This window comes from Passer montanus, unplaced genomic scaffold (assembly GCF_014805655.1).
Source record: "Passer montanus isolate IOZ18808 unplaced genomic scaffold, ASM1480565v1 scaffold9, whole genome shotgun sequence".
Taxonomy (NCBI): domain Eukaryota; kingdom Metazoa; phylum Chordata; class Aves; order Passeriformes; family Passeridae; genus Passer; species Passer montanus.
Window position 1 is genome coordinate 15,616,982 of NW_024374367.1, and position 21,051 is coordinate 15,638,032.

Genomic DNA, 21,051 nt, shown 5'->3' on the forward strand with positions numbered 1-21,051 from the left:
TCATTGCTGGCACCTCCTCCAGAAGGAATTGGAGATTTTTGATCCTCTTCCTGCCTTTTGGCATTCAGGGCTGGGGGCAGAGATGGTAATGCTGTGTTTAATTTAATCTTGTGAAGTGAACAAAATCCTGCTTTTTAAAAGTCCCCGTTGTTCAAGGGTGTTTAAACAAACATTGTCCAGGTTTCAGCAGCCACATGTGGCACTGCAGGGCTGCATTCCATCTCTCCAGCTGTAATGAGGATTATCCATGCCACACTTGGTGGCACACACTCCATCCCACTCCCTGTGCCTGCCCAGGCTCCTCAGCCTCCTTCTGCTGCCCCAGCTCTCCCAGCCTCACCAACACTGCTCTCCCTGTCCCAAATTCTGATTGAATCCAACCAGCAACACCTCAGGGAATCCATCTGTGGCCTCCCCACAGATGAGAGGTTATCCAGCCATCTCCTCCACTGAGCTGCTGCCAGCTCTGCCTTGGTCACAGGGCTTAGGGACACGAAATTCCAGCTGTCCTGCTCTGCTCCCGAGGGATGGCCTCAGCACTGCCCTGCCTGCATCCAGCCAAAACAGCCAGAGTGCACCTGACATCCCATCAGTCCCCCAGCTCTAAAGCAATCCTGATTTCACAGGGGATCACTCACCAAAACAATTCCCAGGTATCTGAACCAAGTACCCCTCGAAATCCAAAAACTGGTAATGAAAATGTGGATGTAAAGAGCTCGGGATCTCTTTGTGACTGCTGGCAGCCTCCCAGCTGCTTTATTAAACACAGTCCTCAGGAGATTCCTAACTTCATGTTCATATTATCAGCTGCTCAGGGTAATGGCACAGGAAAGGCCATGGATGTGACAGCACCAGGTTCTGGCACCCCCAATGAATCTGCTGGCTGTGAGGGAGCCACAAGGGAGGGATTAACTGTGATTTATCCAAGAAACTTCCCAACACATCCTAAATCTTTCTCATCAGGTTTTACTGAGCAATGACTTCTCTTTGTCCTTCCACCTGCCTGGCTTGAGCCCAGCAGGCAGGACAGACTCAGGGCTGTCAGCAGCAGGGCTCCAGCCCAGCTAAACCCAGCTTCCACTCCAGGACAGGGCTGAGCCCTGGGCTCTCCTTTAGTGCCCAAATTCCCTCGGGCAAGTCTCCTAAGGCTGGATGAGCAGTGGAGCACCATCCCCTGTGCCCACGCCAGGGCTGGTCCTCCCCGTGCTCTGCTTCCCTCTGGACAGCTCCATGGGAAGGCTCCTTCCAAGGATTTAAACTGTAATTGCTTGTAAACCACTTAGGCAGTAAGTGATACAGAAATCCAAGTGGTAATTGTAGCAGAGGCTTGAGATTAATCTATTTTTGGCTTGTCAGACGTTCTTATGGACCTGATTCAAGGCAGTCACTGAAGGCTGTAAAGTGTCCAAAAAGTGACAGGAAAAAATAGTTTGATTAAAACCATTCCAGAGGCAAATCCAATCTTCAAGACACTCTCTGAAACCTATTGGTGTAGCCTGCAGATGAGGCACTTGTGAATATTATCTGGGCAGAGACTTGGGAAGAGCCACAAAAAGTTTTATGTCAAAAAAAGGTGCTCTAATTTTGGATTTCCAAAGCAGAACTGTGCAGGGAAAGTCAGAGAAAGTCTGCCAAGAGGGTATAAGCAGCTTGTCCTGACCAGGAATCAGGGCTCTGGTGACTGAAGAACATCCCACAGGTTGTGTTTTGCTCACCTGCCCTCAGGTGACACCATGAGATGGAAGGACACCTGGACTTGATGGCCTTAGAGGTCTTTTACAACTGTACGGTCCCAGGATTCTCTGCCTGCCTGACGCACTGTTTGGTGTGACTGAAGAACCCCAAACCCTTGGTTTACCTCTTTATCTCCCAGAGATGGGAGCACCAGTTCATTATTAGGAACTGGAAACATCATCTTTCCCCACAGAGCTGCAACCTCTCCAAACATTCCACCAACTTCCATTTTCTATCGCCTCAAGGTCAAGATTACCCTTTATTATTTTCCCCATCATTTCTGTCCCATTTACTTTGGATTAGTGAATGTTCTGTCAATAAGGACTAATGAAATTCCAGTCCAATATAAACTGTCTGCTCTACGAATGGTTCTTTTTTCATAGACTTTCTCTGAAATAAAAAGTGACTGATGCCACAATATGCTTTAATTATTTTCTTCATAAACTATCAAATTAAATTTTAAGAAGCTGGAGATATCTCTTATTAAATTGGGACTGAACTCAGAGATGTAACTCTTAATGAAACTTCCCACACCAGAAAGCTTTTTTGTAATGTTAATAATTCTCAGCAGCCTGCCATATGCAGTATCTCACCAGAGGTTATGATTTTCACATTTACCCCCTGCCATGGGCTGGGACACTTTCCCCTATCCCAGGTTGCTCCAAGCTCTATCCAGCCTGGCCTTGACAATTCCAGCCCTCTCTAAACCACACCATTATACAGAGCCTTCCATATTATAGCTGGGATTTTCTACTCACTGTATCAAGAAGTTTGTCCAAAAAGCAGCACTGAATATCCCCATGAATATCCCACAGCAGCACACCTGGAAAACACAGGCATTCATCCAAGGGAAAAGGATTTTCACTAATTTAAGCAGCAAGAAAATCTCAAATTATCAAAGGAAAAAAAAAAAACCCAAACCAGAAAAGCTGGTGTGTGAATCATGGAATGATGGAATCATTAAGGCTGGAAAAGCCCCCGAGGTCATTGAGTCCAACCATTGTCCAGCAGTGCCACACCCACATTAAATCATGCCCCAAAGAACCACATCTACAGGTTTTATGAACACCTCCAGGGATGGATATTCCACCACCTCCCCAAGCAGCCTGTTCCATTGGCTGGCCTCCCTTTCAGGGTGGAATTTTCCCTGATATCCAATCCAAACCTCCCCTGGTGCAGCCTGAGGCCATTTCCTCCTGTCCTACCTCTTGTTACCTGGGAGCAGAGACCAATCCCTGCCTGCCTACAATGTCCAGTTTGCTTTCGAAATCACAGGGATCAAAATGTGGCACATTCTGGGGCCAACCAGCAAAACACAAAACCTGCAGAAATCACTGGATCATATTTTTGGATCCTGCCTTAAGGGATGAAGAACAGAGTGAGAGATGAAAATGCGGCAGCTGGTAAATAATCATTAAAAAGAATAAGGCAGAGATGAGGAAATACTGAAACTGCCGGGAGAAAGAAAGAAAGAAAAGGAACAAAGACATGGAAAAAAGACACTCAATCTGCCAAAGTTTACACAATTTCATAAAATGTACAAGTGAAACAGAGAGAAAGGGGAAAGGGCAAACCAAGCAGCTCGTGGCTGGGCTGGGGGCGCAGCACACGGGAGATTTCCATCTCATTCCCAGCTCTGGGGGTTGGTGTGTCCTGCCCTCCATCCCAGGGCCCCTGTGCAGGTCATTCCAGCTCCCAGTTGGCCAATTCCTCTGGTCACACAGTGACAGTCCCAAGGGTGTCATATCCATGTCCCCCTTTTGGCCAAGAACACCTGAATCCCACCACAAACAAACCATCACTCCTCCCCTCACAGACAGAAATGGGCATTTGTGGACAGAAAAACTGATTTTTCCAAAGGGAAATTTCTCTGTTGTTGATGGTACAACACTGCTGTGCATTTTTTTTTTCTGTTTAATTTTATTCATGAGCTGAAGTGACTTTGGGCAGTCACAAACCGATTTTTCACTGTGTTCTGAACAGATGGTTGTTCCAAGAATACCAGCATCCTGGCAGTGTCAAACAGCCTTGACCTTCCCAAGCAGCACTGCAGACTTTTTGTTAGAAGGAAAGAAATAAAGAACCGCTCACATAGTCCCAGTTTTTTTCTGGATTATTAAACACAGTGGACAATGCAGGCACAAACTGTGCTCAGGAAAAACCTAAGATTCAGCCTTAGAGAAGCAGGAATGGCTTCTGGAATCACTGGTGGTGCACAGACAACCCCAAGGTCGCATCAGACCCCCCTGCAGCAGCAGAAGAGTGAAGAGATGTGAGCCCCCACATCATCTCCAGCTCATCCAGCCCTCAGGAGCTGCTGTGATGGGCCCAAAAAAACCACAAAATATCCCAATCCTCAAGCTCAAGCTTTATCCAGCAAGGGTCCAGTTACAATTCCCAGTTATAAATAGCTGGAGTTCATCGTGAGCCTTCAGCAACCGTGGGCTGGCACAGCTTTGGGGACCTTTGCAGACAGAGCCTTCAGAGGAAAGGCAGCTCATTTTGTTCTGCTTTTGAATTTTTTTTAGAGATATAATCCTATTTTTAAGATAATTTAAATATCATCTGTGCTTAGTTCTCTAGAAGCCACATTAAAAAAAAAATCCAAGTCAATTTTACTGCAGTTAAATCCCCATGTCCTTAATCTCCAGGAAGAGAAGGCTGGGTTCCTTCCTGGAGACAATCCTGCTTTTTTAGCACACGTGCATTATTTTGTACCTGATTGGTGTCTATCAAGACATAAAAATTTGGGGGCAGCACCTAGGAAGCAGCTCCTGTCTCCAGATCAATACCTCATTATGGATTAAACATAAAAGTTAAGCCATCCTTAGTTCCCAGCTGACAAAGAGTGGCACAAATTCCACGCTGCCATTTGGGGGATTTTGTGCAAATTACTCCAGTGACCTCCTGCTAAGAGCAGGTGAGGAGCTCTCAGCCTTCCAGCCAGCACTGCCTCGGAGCTCTGAAGTGTCCCAGAGGGATTTGGGAAGCAGCCCAGGGCTGGGCAGAGGAAGGGAGCCCGATAATCCCAGCTGGCATGCCCTGGATGGCAGGAGAGTGTTCCAAGGGGACAGTGACTGCTGCTCTGAAGAGTGAGGAGTGCCTGGGTGAAACCAGCTGGCAGCTGAAGCGCTGCTCTGGAGCAGCAGGCAATTACAGATGGATCAAGTGTGAGCACTTCTGAGCGAAATCCCTTCCATTCTGAGGCGACTGAAGTGAGGGAAGATCTCGGGAAAAGGCAAATCCAGCTCTTTAGAGCAGAGCAGCTCCTTGATGCCGGCTGCCCTGGGTACTCTCTGCCTTTTAATGCTGTTGAGAACCACTCATTACTCCTCTGACTCAGAGGTTTAACTAATTCCCAGCAAAGCTTTGTACCCAGGGAGAAGAAAGCTCCGCTCAGAGGGCCAGCACTGAGCCTCCAGCACAACGTGGGCAGGGGAACCAGTTGGCTCCTCTTATACATAAGGAACAAAATGGAAAAACCAAAGGCTGAGAGGGACCACAGGAAAAAACCCCAGAATTTAGATTCAGAAATGCTTAGTGTCGCAATAGGACATGAAATAAAACAATGTGGACACTGAAACTCCAAGGTAAGAAGAAGAAGAAGGAGAAGGAGAAGTTTATTTCCTGACTCTAATACTTATAGACTTACAAAAGTGACAGTAGATTGGAGGATGAAAGTGCAGTTCATCAAATTTCTCCTCTTCTACAGAAGAATATAAAACAATAATTATTTACGTAAAAGCGCGTGGGAGACTCCATTTACAAAAATGTAAACATCAGAAGGCTGAGAAGAACTTAGAAGAACAAGGTGACAGCTTAGGACACCAAACAGTGGAAGATTCCTGCTCTAAAAACAAGGGGCGTGGGCAGGGAGCACATTTGCCCCTAACCACGACAGAAATATGGGATTTCCTGGTTCATGCCACTGATGGCAAGGGACAGGACCTCCAGCTGTGCCAGGGAAGGTTCAGGTTGGATACTGGGAGAGAATATTCACTGCAAGAGTGGTTAAACGTTGAGACGGGCTCCCCAGAGAAGTGGTGGAGTCACCATCCCTGGAAGTGTTCAAAAAACCAAGCAGAGGTGGCACGTGGTGCCATGGCTCAGGTGACATGGTGGCCAAAGGTTGGAACTGATGATCTTGGAGCTCTTTCCCAGCCCTATTGATTCAATGATTTCATGTGTCCAGCTTGGAGAGAGAGATCCAAGACAGTAAAAATGCACATGCAGCACCAACATTCCATGTTCTGCCTAAAACCCAGCGATTTTCCTGCACTGGTGTCCTCAGTTTCCCATCATTTCCCACTGCTTATTTCACCTCTTAATTGTTTAATGATTTGTGGAAAATAGGAGGAATAATGAAACCTCTCTTCCCTCTCAGCATGTGAGGAAATGAAACTATCCGAGCAACGATCCAAACTCCACTAAGTGGAAATTTGGCCCTGCAAAAATTCATCCTGGGTTTTTTCTGCCTTCTCCATTTTCCTTCAGCTGTCAGAGCAGCAGGATGAAATAACATCCTATATTCCTAGTGCCATCTGCATTCCAAAATCTCCTACTGATCAATGCAAGTGTCCAAAGAACTCTTCCAATTTGTCAGAAAAACCTTCAAAACTTGACAGAAAATCATGCAAGTTATTTCTTTCAGATCTCTCTGTAGCTTGTGATTATTTATACTTTGCCAATACAATTCTAAGCATTTTCCTTTGCATTTCCCATATTTCTCAGAAGAACTCAGAGGTTAAAGCCTGCAATGGGTTTATTTTCCTCTCTGTGCTCTTGTTTTGTATTTCTGGACATTCAAGGAACACTGGAATGACTGCACTTGGAGCAGGACCAAAAATGTGCTTGAAAAAGCTTCAAACTGACACATCTCAGAGTATCAACAATCAGGCTGCTTTGCTCAATTCCACTTGCTCTGTTTTTCTCTTTTATAACAAATTTTAGATTTTACTGGCAACAATTGCACTAAAAAAGTGGGGTTTAAGCATCAAGCACGAGAATCCTGTCTGAAAACTTTCATTTTAGCCTTTAAAAAAGTGAAAAAAAAAAACCAAAAACGTGAAATGCCAGAGCTCTGAAGTCCCTGAGTGAGGTGCTCAGTGAGTTTAGGAGTCAGGGCAGGCTCTGCCCAGGTGTTCCGTGTTGCTGCTGGCACTGAGCTGGTGGGTGAAGCTCTCCCTGTGTGGTGCCACCTCTCCTTCTATGCACATCTGGCCAGCTGTGAGGGGCCCAGCTGGGGCAGGCGCTGCTCTGGCCACTTCCATCCCTTCAGTGAACCCCAACGGGGTGAGGAGGCATCAAAGCTGATGGGAGAAATGTGAGCAGCCCCTGCAGCTGCATCCAGCAGAGCCCAGGGAGGAGCCTGGAGTGCTGGGATCTGCTGGGATCTGCTGGGAACAGGACCACAGAGCTTTGTGAGGCTGCAGGGAGCAGCTCCCCCAGCTCCCAAACCGAGGCCATCAGCCTGGCACAGCATGTCTGAAATGCACTCAGCACTGGGAGATGCAGATTGCACTGCAAGGCTGTAAAAGGTTCCTTTTGAACAGCAACTCCAGAGCTTTACCAGGGACAGTTTTCTGGGACACTGGGATGAGCTTGTAAAGGTCGAGCCATAAGCAGCTGTCTGTCCAAATTTTATGACTAATAAACAAAAAAGTGTAGGAAGCAGTCAATAGCCATTACCAACCACAAAAACACATCCTGCAAAAAGAACTCAACAAATCAGTGGTGGCTGTGCTGAGAAACCCATCGGAGAATTCATGGAACTTGGAGAGCAAATCCAGCGGATCTGCTTCAAATTCTGCACTTGCATTAAAAATTCATCAGAGTATTTATATCAAGGAAGGAAGGAAGGAAGGAAGGAAGGAAGGAAGGAAGGAAGGAAGGAAGGAAGGAAGGAAGGAAGGAAGGAAGGAATAGGAAGAAGTTAAAACTCATCCAATGGATATTTTTTCCATTCCCAGCCCTGCCCACTGCACAGCAGTGCTGTCCTTTGACTGCAAGGACTCTCAGACTGAAATTCAGCTTCTCCAGAGGAAAACTGCACAAAATTATTCCAGCCAGAAGAACCCACAGCTCTTCCTTGCCCAAGCAGACCTGCAGCTCAGAAATGCAGCAGAGCAGCTCAATTACCAACAGTTAAAGCACAGCAGGATCTCCAGTTTTCTAATTGAATACACTCAGTTACAAGCAATAAATAAAATAAAGAGAACATCTCGAATGAATAAAAACATACCTTTGAATAAAAAATATTCTCATTAGGAGAAATGATGACTGCTACCAAAAAAATCACCCAGCTACTTCTGTGACAGGCAATTTTTAATCAAAGACAGTTCTATGCAAATTAAGGAAAGCAAATCTCTAAAGGAATAATAGTCTGCCTTAATAGTCCTATCCTTTTTCCTGTATGGCTGCTATGGATGCTGTGTTATAATTGGTGCTATATGCTGCCCTTCCAAGCTTGTGGCATACTTTTCAAAGCAAGAATGTAAATTTATTTTTTTTTAAATAAAAATTACAAAATTTAGATTTTGTGGCAGCCTCTAGAATGACATTAAAAATGTCATTTATATACACATATATAATATTATATATGCATATATAATTATATATCATTTTAATATAAATATAATTAAAATACATATATATAATATATCTGTATTGTAGTATTATATCTAATAATGTATATACTAGATTATATATATTATATATTATCATATTTATATATATATATATATATATATATAAAACAATTCTAATTAATGCTGAGTGTGGAACACTGTTAGGGGATTAAAGCTGCAGGCTCCCACCACTGTACATAAAATTTTCGGGGCTCTGTTGGTCACAAGGATCCACATTCAGAGCCTGTGCAGCTCCTGGACCAGCTCCACCCCACCTTTTACAGCCCCTCACTCAGGCTGAACAGGGCAAGAATTTCTGCCATGGGATACCCCCTGTGAGATCCAGAAAAATCCCGAGGTTTTGTGGGGACTGAGGTGTCCCAGGATGAGCTGAACCCTGAATTTCTGCTGTACCACAGCTCCACACATCCTCTCATGTATAAATGTATAAAATGTCTAAAATTTCCATGTATAAAATCAACATGGGAATTTACTCTCCAGCTGCCACGAGCACTGATGAGTTTCGTACCCACCTGGACATGAAGTGTGGAGTTCCAGGGTGTCTCAGGCAGTTCTTGGTGTGGGAAGGATCAATCTTTATTTCACAGCTCACCAGGCTTCTTGCAGTGATGGTGGCATTTACTGCTGGCTGTGGGACCTGGGGGGAGCAAGGAAAATATTTGCAGTGGGTTGGGTTTTTTTTTCAAGTTCACCTTCAAGTTTTAGAAAATTCCTGGTTTTCCTCATGGAAAGAACTTAAAATTTTAGGGGAAATATTCCACGGTGATCCACAGCTCATAAAAAGATTACCTCGGAAAAGGCCTTGAACATCATCAAGTCCAATCATTAACTTGCTAAGATTGAGATGTTTGGAGCAGGGGATGTACAACCTGCTCAATAAAAATTAATTTTAATAATTAATAATGGCTGAGGAGTTCCAAAAAAGGGGTTTTTTTTTCTGTTCTAAACAAAGTTTTGCCTGATTAATGGAGTTACCTGGGAGGAGACGACAAGCTTTATTTATTTTATTCTTCACCTGCCTCCAAAGTGGTGCCATATCTTATCTATGAAACAGCAATCAGCTGCTCTTCACCATCTTCTTATCAGAACAATGCAAACTGAAAAATATTGAACAGAGACCCAGTGAAACTCTTGAGAAAACCCTCAGTGCACCTCGGGACAGGGAGTTTAAACCTTCCTTGGATTTGTTCTCCAGTTTACTGTAAAGTTTATTTTCAAGTTAGCAGTCTATTTGGAGTTATGATTAATGGTTTTCAAAGGGCTTTTTTTTTTTTCTTCTTCAGCTGCTCCTCGCAACAAAGGATTTAGAATTAATTCACATCATCCAACTTCTTCCTTAATGGATTTTTAAGGTCCACTGCAAAGAATCAATCAATAGGAGGCTGAAAGCTCTGGCGTGTAATGCATCCAGCCCCACCAGGGCAGGGCAATGATCTTCAGCTGCATTTATTGGAATTATTTGCAGTGATTAAGAAAAGCAGAATAATCATTTGCCTTCACTCAATTCAGGACACAAAGAGAGCAACTCAAGAAGAACCAAAAGTTGGATTTTTTGGTGTTTCAAGAGGATTTTGTGAATCTTCCCTCAGGAATGTAAATGCTGCTGCACTGAATGTGTTCCTATCAGAGAATATCTCATTTCCAGGCCACTATTTCCAGGACAAAGTGACACTTGCAGGTTAATTTTGTACCTGGAATGACTGCACAAAATACTCCTGGAACTGGCAAGTAGAACAAGGAAATTCAAGCATTTCTATGTATTTTCTCCACTTTTTTTTCCTGCTATTGATTGTTTTCTTTTATTGATAACAATTAAATAAAATTAACATTTTTTAAACTCCGTTTCACTGGGTTTTTTTTCATAAATAAAATGAAAAATTGAAAAAGCCCAGCCCTGTGTGCACAGAGAAGCTGCCACTGACTGAGCAGGAATGGGGTCAGGGCAGGGATGAAGATTTTTGGGAATGACACCAGAAAGAGTTGGACAAGCTGGAAAATCCTTTTTACAGCACCAATCCTTTGGAAACAGGGCCCTTGTAAACTTTTCAGTTACCAAAAGAAATAACAAGAATTTATCACTTGAATGGCCCCTAAATAACGAGTTCACTATACAGAATAAAACCAGCAATCTGTAAAATTCTAAAAAGTAATCAGGTTCTAAAATAACAACAATTTGGAGAACTCTTGAGATAAAATAAATATTAATTCCTCCTTTCATTTTGATTTCCAAAGGCTGCTTTCCATTGATTCCATTGCTCCAGGCAAACACAACATCAAGTTGCAAAATTACACATTCACATTTGGACCACAAAAATACAAAAGTCTTTTTTTTTTCCCCTCTGATTCTCAGAAGAGACAACAAGAATGCCACAATTTTTAGTGCCAAAACCTTTTATGGGGAAAATTCCTCTTAAAAAATAGCTGTGCCCTGGAAGATACATTGAATTCCTGATCTTGAAAGTCCTAGAGAGGGCAAAGAACAGCTGTGCCATGTCCAAGGAATCAAAAAATAGCATCAGATATTTCATGTGAGCAATATCCAAAATTTATCTCTTGCAGCAACAATAAAATAGGCTGAGATGTGGAAGGGATTGAGCTAAAGGTCTGAGCTGAAAATACAAAGCTTTAGGGGACAGCAGGAAAAAATGGAATTATTGCAAGAATTAGTTCCTTCTGGAAGCAGTCAGCATGTGCAAAGATGAGGTTTTGCTGTGACATCCTGGAGTTTGTTCCTGGTATTGCTCAAGGACTCTCAGGTGAAATTCAATCAATGGACAGGCAAATCTGTTCTCCCTGCTCAGGAACACACAGGTCCTGCTTTGAGCTCTGAAAACCACCAGCATTTCTTTCCTGCTCAGGCAACAGCTTGAGAAAGAGGGTTTTTTGCCAAAGTTGCTGTATCTGCAGAGATTTACACAACAGCCACTGCTCTCCAAATATTTACAGCATCTAAATATTCCTTAATTGGCTCCTTTCCTCTGCTGACCCGCGTGGTTGCTCACTTGGTGCAATTAATTCATTTTCTGTGGAGCACAATTAGGTTTTTTGGGAGGAATGGACCAAAAAAAGGGGCTGTTCCCTGGTTATCTGCATTTGCCCTCTGCCCATCCAGGCTGCACCTCCCTCTCCTTTGTCCATAACACATGAAAACCTGGAGGTCAGGGGCTGCTCAGCAGAATATAGCTGGGTAATCCATCAGGAGCACAATAAACTGTGAGACCCTAAAGATGCTTATCCAGCAGGGCTAATCCTCACTCTGGAGCTCCATTTTCCATCCAGAGCTCCCTCATGGATGCTGCAGCATTGCTCTGAAAGATTTTGTGGTAAATCACAGAACATTGCACAGGGGGGGAAGATGAGACAAATAATCCTGCAATAAAAATGCAGCAGGTTTTGCTACCTGGGCTGTTCCTCTTTCTCTGACACGACTTTCACCCCAATCCAAATGAAAATGAAAATCCACACATGAGCTTTCACTGAAAGGATCACAGAGCATAAAATTCCACTTAAAATAAGGAATGGTCCATTTTCCTGCTGTCTGTACTTATCTCTGGAGCAGATTTTCATTAAAGGACCCCGGGATGGGCTGTCCCACAGGGAGGTGCCCTGGGCACCCTGGAATTCTGTACGTTTTACCCTCCACTCTGGATCCTTTACAGGAGATTAATTGGCTCTGTGTTTATGTAAATAGGGAAGCCAAGATTCCAGTGCATCCTTCTCCATAAATTAAAAACAATGCTTTCCTGCAGTTATGGCTGTAAAGGGGAAATAGACCTTGACTGGATGTAATGAGGCATTTGTGTTTGCAGTAACCAGAATTTACTGTTACTGCTCCAAGAACCATCACTCCTTGTTTAGGCTCTTAAGTGACAATAAGTGTGGCTAAAATAAATTTTAATGAACACTCCTGGGTCACCTTACTGAATTTATGGGGCATAATCCAGCATTATTTGAAATAACTGTGGTCTTTGGGGCTGTGGGGAGCGGTTCCAGGCGCTGATTGCCTCCCTCAGGTCAGATGCAGGTTCAGACACAGCAATTCCTGAGGGACCTGGCTCTGCAAAGGTGACCTGCAGCTGAGCTCTGGCTCTCTGGGAAGGGCACAAAAGGTGATTTGAGTGATGGCAGATGGAGCATGAAGCTGCTGCTTCGTTTGTCTCAGGGATAATGATGGAGCTGAGTGGGGGCTGCTGCTCAGGAGGGGAGGATGCAGGATCCCAACCCCACTGCAGACTCCCCAAGGAGTCTCCTTCACCCTCCCAAGGCTTTTTTTCCAACTTTTCTTATATGTTAGAAGAGTGGAAACTTTGCTTTAAACCACACCTCCCTCTTGGTAGATCTTAAATTCAAGGAGTTCTCTCTAAACACTGAGCAGTGAGGGAGGGGACGGAGGGGCAGGGAAGGGACAGAACCCCCTCAGATCCAACAGCTCAGAGTGAAACCCAAAATTTAAGCTAAATAAATCAAGAAATCCTGTTGACTGCAAGGAGGCAAGCCAATCCCTGCAGGCAAGCCCTGAGTTTTCCCATTCCCTCACAATCCAGGAGGGAAGCAGCTCCCAAAAAAAGGTGAGGACGTTTTCCTTTCCAATTAAAGTATTGCACTTACATAACATTCCTGCTTTCCACTCTATTGTGCCTGGTCTTCACTTCAGGAGCTTATCAGTGTGATCCAGATTTCTTTATCCACCTTTGTATCTCATTCCAAGGGAGCTGGGCAGAATTTCAATACAGGAGCAGAGTGGTTTTGAGAAAAGCCTCCCAGCCCCATTATGTGTCTGAGCAGTGGGTATAAGGTGCAGGCCATTGTCATGCTGCCCTCCTTCATCTTCCTGAAGAGAAAAATAGAAAAAATGCTTGAATTTTTAACCTATTTTTCAGGAAAATAAAAGCCTGACCTCTATACAGTGCCTAAAGCCCAAGCTTGAAATAATGAGTTATTATTTAATTCTTCTGTAGTTAAGGGCTGTGGGATGTTACACAAAGAAATGTGCTCATCACACGAGCCTTCATTATGGAATGTGCTCTTCTATTTATTAAAAATAATATTAACACTGCTGCCTATTTATTTAACGCTTTTCAGAGCCCTTTTTAGGCATTAGCTAATTAATGTAATGATTTGGGATATTTCTAGCGGGTCTCTCCTGGGCAGAGCTCTGTTCAGGGCAAGGAAAAGAGATGTTATTTGTGCTCTGTGCTCTCTGCCAGGCAGGCCCACAGCTCCTCTGGCCTCTTCAGAGGGGTCAGCCTGAGGCCAGGGCTGGGCTTTTGGCAAGTAGAACAAGGAAATTCAACCATTTCCACGTATTTTCTCCACTTTTTTTCTGCTATTGATTGTTTTCTTTTATTGATAACAATTAAAGAAAATAAACTTTTTTTTTCCTAAGGGAAGGCAGTGTTGAACAGCTGGTTCATGTGGGGCAGCTGGATTAAAATTCCCAAACTCAGTGCTCAGCACATGTGACACTGCACAGCCCAGCCAGTGCAATCAATCCTTGGAAAACCAAACCACCTCACCTGTGCTGCTGAAACCAAGGTGACATTTATGAAACTCATCACTTCTTCACTCATTATGCCTTCCTGCAATTCCTCAAACATCAGCCCTGTGATTTATTCACTCAGCAAAACCTCCAGGTCCATTCATCACACCATGTCTGGGCACAATTTAAAATTTTAGGTGCAAAGAAAAAGCTTTTTCCAACTTTTCTTATATGTTAGAAGAGTGGAAACTACTTTAAACCACACCCCCGTTAATAAAGCAAGAACTGGGTGTGTTTTAGGAACTGGATTCAATGCCCAGTTTGTTGAATATAAAACTTTATTCTAGGAGAGCCCCTGGAATGGAAAGTGGAATTATCCTGACCTTGGTCTGACGCTGTCCCTGTGCTCTCCCCTGTCCCACACACCTCTCTCACTCTGATTTAATCACCAATTAATGATCAATCACAGGTCCCAGCATTTCCTGGTTTGGATTTTCTCTTCACCTCAGCCAGGCTCCACTACAAAATCCATTTCCAGCTTCCTTCAGGCAGCAGTGCTGTGCTGGAGGGGGATGCTGGCAGCTCAGCAGGGATTTCAGATCTCACCCTCCCCCAGTGTGACAGTGACAGCAGCAGCACCTAAGGGAGCCCTGCTGCTCCCACCCCTCCCAGTTAACCAAACGGAAAGGTTCCAGCTGGCTTCTGTCCAGGAGGATTTCACTCCTAAACAGACTTACTCCCCTGAAAACATGGGTTTGGGGTTTTTTGGGGTTTTTTTTGTTTTGTTTTGTTTTTTTTTCTGGAGGGGAATAAAATAAAATGAGGCACTTCTAGCACATAACTGCTTAACATCATCTATTTTCCTTATTGTTCCTGGCTGGAAGCAGCAGCCCAAGGGGAAAATCTGCCTTTCCAAGCAGCATCCTGCAAATCCTGAGTGCCCAGAGCATCCTTCCTCCCCCCAGCTCCCCTGAGAGCAGCAGGGGGGGAAAGCCCAAGAATTTTCTGTTCAAAATGTGGCTTTGTTGGGTTACTCCCAGTCTCCAGGTTTTAAGAAGGAACATTTTGGTTACTTCAAAATGCCTTGCTATTGCAATTTGTTTCAGGAATGTTTGACTTTGGGTTTTTTTTAAATTCTTTCTTCCAGTCTCTTTATATTTACCTTCATTAAAACTTCGCTTGCAGAGCAGGAGGACAGAGACCAGCACAGGATAGTTTTATACAATGTACAAATATTTTCACCTACACTTGCATAATTAACAAAATATGGGACCACAGCTCTGCAAAATGCACCTACAGGCCACCTTCTGTGCCTCTTCTTTGCAGCATTATTTTCTCCCCAAACCTGACTTGGTGCCTTGAAACAAAACAAGTGAATTACCACCACCACTTCCCAGCATCATTTCCTTGGAAACTCTTGGTACCTGCACACTTTTCACCCCACATATCTTAATTTACACTAATCAGGCCTTCCAGCAGATCCTGGAAGTTTCACCAAATCATGCCAGTGTAATCACTACATGATCAAAAGCCTAAAGCACGAGCCATAGCCTGCAGCTATGGGCAAGGCAGCTACAAAACCCATCCGACTCCTGCAATTAATTCCTCGTGGCCCTGGCTCTGTAGTCAGTAACTGGGAGCAAGATCCCACTGAACATGAAAGAGATTATTTGGGATTAGCAGGAGAGGCTGCGGTGCCCCTTGGCCCCGGTGAATATTCAACATGAGAGCTGCAATGCAGATTAGAGGGTTCATTTTAAGCAGCCTGGTTTAGGGCCTGCTGGGATGTGGATCTCTTACTCTCCCTGCTTTGGGTTGTTAGTTGTTCTTTTCCATTATGGAAAATCCAGCAGATGAAGATCCAAGTTATTTTTTTAAACCTTCTTTAAAGCCATACATTTTTGCTTCAGGGTTTTACCGGTGTGTTCCTGGACTTTGATTATTTTTGGCACCTCCACCATGTCAGAAAGAGAAATCATCATTTTCAGGCCTCTGCCATAATGAACAAGCACTGCTCTGAAACAAAGAACACACCAGGGAAAAGGCACTCAGCTCCTCAGGGATGTTCTGGTGCCTGTTGCTACGATTTCCAACTGAAATCAAACAAAGCCAGCTTGAGCAGTCCAGGGAAAACAGCAGCCAGGTAAGGAATTAGATCATGAGGCAAAACATTTTTGCTTCAATTTTCCTTCACCAGTAACTAATGAGATGAGACCCTCAGCTGGGATCTCTCCTCATTTCCTGAGTTTCAAGGAGGTTTCAACCTTTGATTCTCTAATTCCGAGGGGATGGAAGCCGGCTGGGATCAGCAGAGCTGCTGGGACCCCGCAGCCCAGGAAGGGGTTAAGGAATCCCCCGGTGTGTCCTACCCCAGGTGAGGCTCTGATCATCCCCCTGCAGCTTCAGGCACGCAGAGGGAGCCGCTGTGGGGCACAGAGCTGGGGGTGAACAGCTGGAACAGCTGGAGCAGCAGATGCTCTGCAGCCCTGGGTGACATCCTGTCCCTAAATCCTGCGGGCCGTGCTCTCCTTGGGAAGTTCCAAAGCAGAGCCTGTCCTTGGGAAGTTTCAGAGCAGAATGTGCTGAGGAAAGGCTGCAGCATCCCCCAGGGGCTCAGCACGCCCTTCTCTCCCGAAAGGTGCTGAGCTCACTAATTGCTAATTGCTCGTTACTGAGGAAGGATGAAAAGTGCGGACACACAGAGCCACAGGCTGTGGCCACACGAATTCTGGTTTGTAACCACATCTCTGAGAATCCAAGGTGATATCTGCGTCCAAAAAAGTTTGTCCCCACTGTAACAAGTGTGTGGAAAGTTGGTTTAATGGATTATAATGGAGAATCCCTCGTGCCCCCAAAATATCTGCAGTTCTTGGTCACCAGAATGATGGGCTCACCCAAACTCTTTGGGAATACTTTACTCTGGGTGCAAAGCAAGAAAAGATGTGGAAAACAAACTCCAGAACACATCCCAAGCAGAGAAAAAGAGCAATTCTCTGCAAAGGAAGCAGCGAGCCCCGATGCAGCTCGTGCATCAGGGAGTGGGGAAGGCCCCAGCAGCTGCAGGAACATCTGGAGCCATTCCCTTCATCCAGAGCTGGACAGGAGGTGCTGGAAGGGAGGAAGGCTCCAGCTGCCAGTCCTGCTCCAGGTTCCCCCCAGGTCTTTTATCCCTTCTCCAAGAACACGAGTTAGTTTTTTCTCTGTAATATTCAGCTCCACTCCAAACCCATGTGCCACTCCCCCTCCCAATGTTGATACTGATCTAAAAATATTTAAATTGAGAAATAATATAATTATGCTCCTTCCTTGTTCTCTGTGTTTGTATTTGGAGGCTTTTAGAGGAAATTTTTAGATCTATCAAAGTATCTGGAAATGCACTAATTATTTCAATGATGATAGGATCCCAAGTGGCAAAGTAAACATAATTACCCATATTAATAGAAAACAAAATCAGCAACACTTCAAGGCTCTGTGGGCTCAGCTGGCAAATATTGTCACAGTTGATAATTCCCCACAAAAGGACATTTATTATGATTTTAAGTAAAACCCCACCAATTTAACCAGGAGTCTCAATGACCTTGTCTCTCAGGATCTCCCTTAGTGGGAAAACCTCCCTGTGAATGAAAAGCTCCCAGATTTTATAGTCAGATTATTTTGACTTGGTTGTGCCCTGCTTTAAAACCCTGCAGCTGTGTTTTCTTTTCTTAACTTTTCAAGCAAGTTCTGGGTGTCAGAAACCTCGGGTATGGTTGTTAAAAAGCTAAGAAAGAAACTGAAAGGATTTCACTGATTTCACTTTCTGCTGAAAATCCTCCTTTTCAGGGAACTGAAGGGATATCACTGGATCTTTTGTCACTTTTGTGAGCCTGTAAAGGTTTGCTTTAAGAAATATAACAAAAAGAAAATAAAAAAGGAATACCAAAATACACACACTGATGCTTAAACCAAGATTTCTCCCTCTCTCCTCTCTCCAGGAGCTGTTCCGTGTTTCAGGCTGTATTTACCTCTGGCTTTGAAGCACGGGGAGATTTCCCTTCCATTCAGGGAGCTTTTGTTTGTGAAACAGCAGCGCTGGGACAGGAATGTCCCTGGGATGGGGGAGCTGCTCTGGGCAAGGCACAATCCCTGGGGACAGGAGGGGAGGCAGAGGATGGAGCAAGGAGCAGCCACTGCCACCTGAAATTTAGAGCCCCTGGCACAACATCTCCTTCAGCCTGGCAATAACTGGCAGGGAGCCACTCCCTGCCCTGGAGAAAGTGGAAAAAGCCCAGGAAGAAGTGGGAAAAGCCCAGAAAGAAGTGGAAAAAGCCCAGGATGAAGTGGGAAGCAGGAGGCACCTGCTGGGTGACAACTCCAGTGCTGCAGCCTTGGAGGGAGCAAGAACCTGACCTACCTGCCCAGGCTCTGTCACCATGCTGGTGGTGGCTCCCAGGGACACAGAACTGCCCAAAAATATAAAGGAATTTGCTCTTTTGCTGCTAATATTGTTAATTTCCACAATTCTTGCCCTTTTGGCTGTGGGAAGGGTTGGGTGGCCATGGCAGGCAGCAGATATCACACACCACCTTTAACCACCCTGTGCTTCCCAAGGGCCAGAGGCAGTGCTGGAATTAGCATCTCATCACCTGGCAGTACCACTTATCTACCTTATTCCTGAAGGTAAAATGCAATTAGAAATTGAAATGATAATTAAATGAAAACCTTTTAAATCCTGATTTGCGCGTTCCCAATTTTCGCCTTCCCTCCCTGTGACTCTCTGCTCAGCTGTCTCTGCCAGGGCCTCTCCTTGCAGTCTGCGTAGGGTCTAGCAGGAGGTGATGAAGCATAAAATGATATTTAAATACTATAATTTCAAGAGCAAGCAAAGAACATCACATTTATCTTCACTAACCTTGAATATGCCTGTCCCATCTAATGAAAAAAGTGATTGAAGGGACTTATTTCAGCTTACCATCCCAAGGCCCCCATAAAAGCTGAATGGTAATTTAATTAGTTTCCTTTCTGGTGATTAACTAGGAATTTCTGATCATTTAATCTGAGTGCACTTTGATTCATTAAGTATCTGTTTCCATTCTTTTATGAGGTGATTAAAGAGCCCAGCCCAGGTAGAGCTGCCGTTGGCATTCAGGGCTGCTCTGGGCTTGGAGACAGCCACGGGGGGAATGGTGCAGGGGGGGAGCTGTGACCCCAAACCCAGCTGGTAGAGCAGCAGGTAATTCAGCCTGGCAGGGCTCCCAAGGCAGGGGGCAGAGCCGTGGTGAGGGGAGGAAGGCAAGATCTGTGCCTCTGCTTCCATCCCACAGCAGGGGCAGCCTCTGCACCAAGCCAGGGCTGCGCACTTGTCACCGTCACATTTTCTGGAAAAATCCCCTTGCCCAGGATGTCTCTCCTGGGAAGCTGAGAAAGCTCAGAGAAAAAGGAAAGTAATTTTATCTCATTTGCTTCTCCTGTGTTTTGCTGCTTTGGAATGTGGTTGGAGATTGTTTACCCACAGGTGATTGTTTCATTGGATTGTGCTGTGAGTTGTTTTCACTCACTGGCCAATTGGGGCCAAGCTGTGTCAGGAAAAAGTCACAAGTTTTTATTATTATCTTTTTAGCCTTCTGTAAGTATCCTTTCTGTATTCTTTAGTATAGTTAGTATAGAATTCTTTAATATAATATAGTATCATAAAATAATAAATTAGCCTTCTGAGAACACAGAGTCAGATCCATCATTCCTTTCCTCATCTGGGAACCCCACAAATACAAGAGGCCCTGATGGCAAACTGGGCTCATTTAGGGGCAGTGACATTCCCTCCTGGCAGTGACATTTCTCCTGAGCACAGCAAGTCGCTCACCCTGCTGCCGAATCCCCCCTGGCACAGCAGGGCTGTAACTGCTGGCCTGCCTCACAAAGGATGATTAAATAAATCTACTCCACTGCTCTGAAGACTGAGAGTGCTATATACTTAACTTTTTATTTAGATTTAAAGCTTATTATAAAGGCTCTACGTACTCTCCAGGCACCCATACCAAAAAGGAAACTCACAATCCGTTAAAATGTTGCTTAGCACCATAATGGAATAAGGGAATTTAAATTATCAGGCAGCTGATACTGCAGCAAAATACACTTCATCAACCCCACCCTAAGAGAAAATCTGAGTACCTATATCGGGCAAAAGACACCAGAGTGGGTTTCTGAGCACAAATAAGCCGTGGTTTGTTTTAATCCATCAGGCCAGAATGGTACAATGGGATTTGATTCCTTGTATGAAAGGAAAAAATTAAAAATCCAGGAAATGAATGGTGCCTCAATGGTGCCTCTATTTTAATTTATTTTGACCCCAAGATCAGATGAATATAGAGATGGATATAGAGATGGATATAAAGATGGTTTTAAGACACCTGATCACCCTGAAGGAATGCAGGGACATTCTAACCACAGCCATGCCCACCCCCAGCCTGGCACAACCCCTCCAAACCCAAACAGCAGCGCTCCAGGGGGGCACAAACCCTTTCAATCCATTTTCCCAGCACTCTGACTGCTCCCTACACCACGGCAGTGCCTGGGCCAGCTCCCCAGGATGCCCTGGAGGCTGCAGCAGGAGCAGGGCAGGGCTGTCTGCACCCCGGGAGCACCAGCCCTGCCCTCCAGAACAGCCTTCAGGGAAGCTTCAGGGGCTCCCTCGGCTCAGGTTTCCATGTTTTGTGAGCCTGTGCCTTGTAAGAAGTGTCAGACAGGTCAGCAGGAGATCACCACTATTCTCACTGGGGTTTTACATCGTGGCAAGGGCTCGCTGCAGTTTAAAAACAGAGAAAGGTTTGGAAGGGGTGGAAAAGTGGGGTGGAATGGAGAAATTTCAATTAGTGTGGAACCACCTATAAGTGCTGCCTTATTCACTGTAAAGACTTTCTGGACTTAAAGTGAGACTAAAAAAATTCTTTTCACTCAGACTTTGACATAGAGAGGGAAGGTGAGCACAGCAGCCAAGGCATTGCCCAGCATCAGCCCTGAAACCAGGCACAGGGCTGCTTTCCTCCCAGCCCTCACAAATGCTAAAATTGCCTTAATCACAGCCATTTTTATTGTTTTTTAATTAGTTATAATGCCTTTATCTGTCTTTGGAGTTCTGAGCCAACATTTCTTCCCTCCTCAACAACTGCAGGGAGCAGAAATTTGATTTTATCTTGAAGTGGAAGCTGGAATACC

The 21,051-nt window shown here is 44.7% G+C and overlaps 2 long non-coding RNA genes across 2 annotated transcripts in view; both read right to left on the minus strand.

Moving 5' to 3' along the window:
• LOC120514025 overlaps positions 1-2,543 on the minus strand; it is a 36,888-nt gene extending 34,345 nt beyond the window's left edge. Inside the window, exon 1 of the long non-coding RNA XR_005630402.1 lies at positions 2,493-2,543. This is a non-coding gene — a long non-coding RNA (uncharacterized LOC120514025). The remainder of the gene's footprint in view (positions 1-2,492) is intronic.
• A 6,382-nt stretch (positions 2,544-8,925) lies between these two features.
• The window catches only part of LOC120495733, a 57,513-nt gene continuing 45,387 nt past the window's right edge, over positions 8,926-21,051 (minus strand). Inside the window, exon 3 of the long non-coding RNA XR_005626135.1 lies at positions 8,926-9,018. This is a non-coding gene — a long non-coding RNA (uncharacterized LOC120495733). The remainder of the gene's footprint in view (positions 9,019-21,051) is intronic.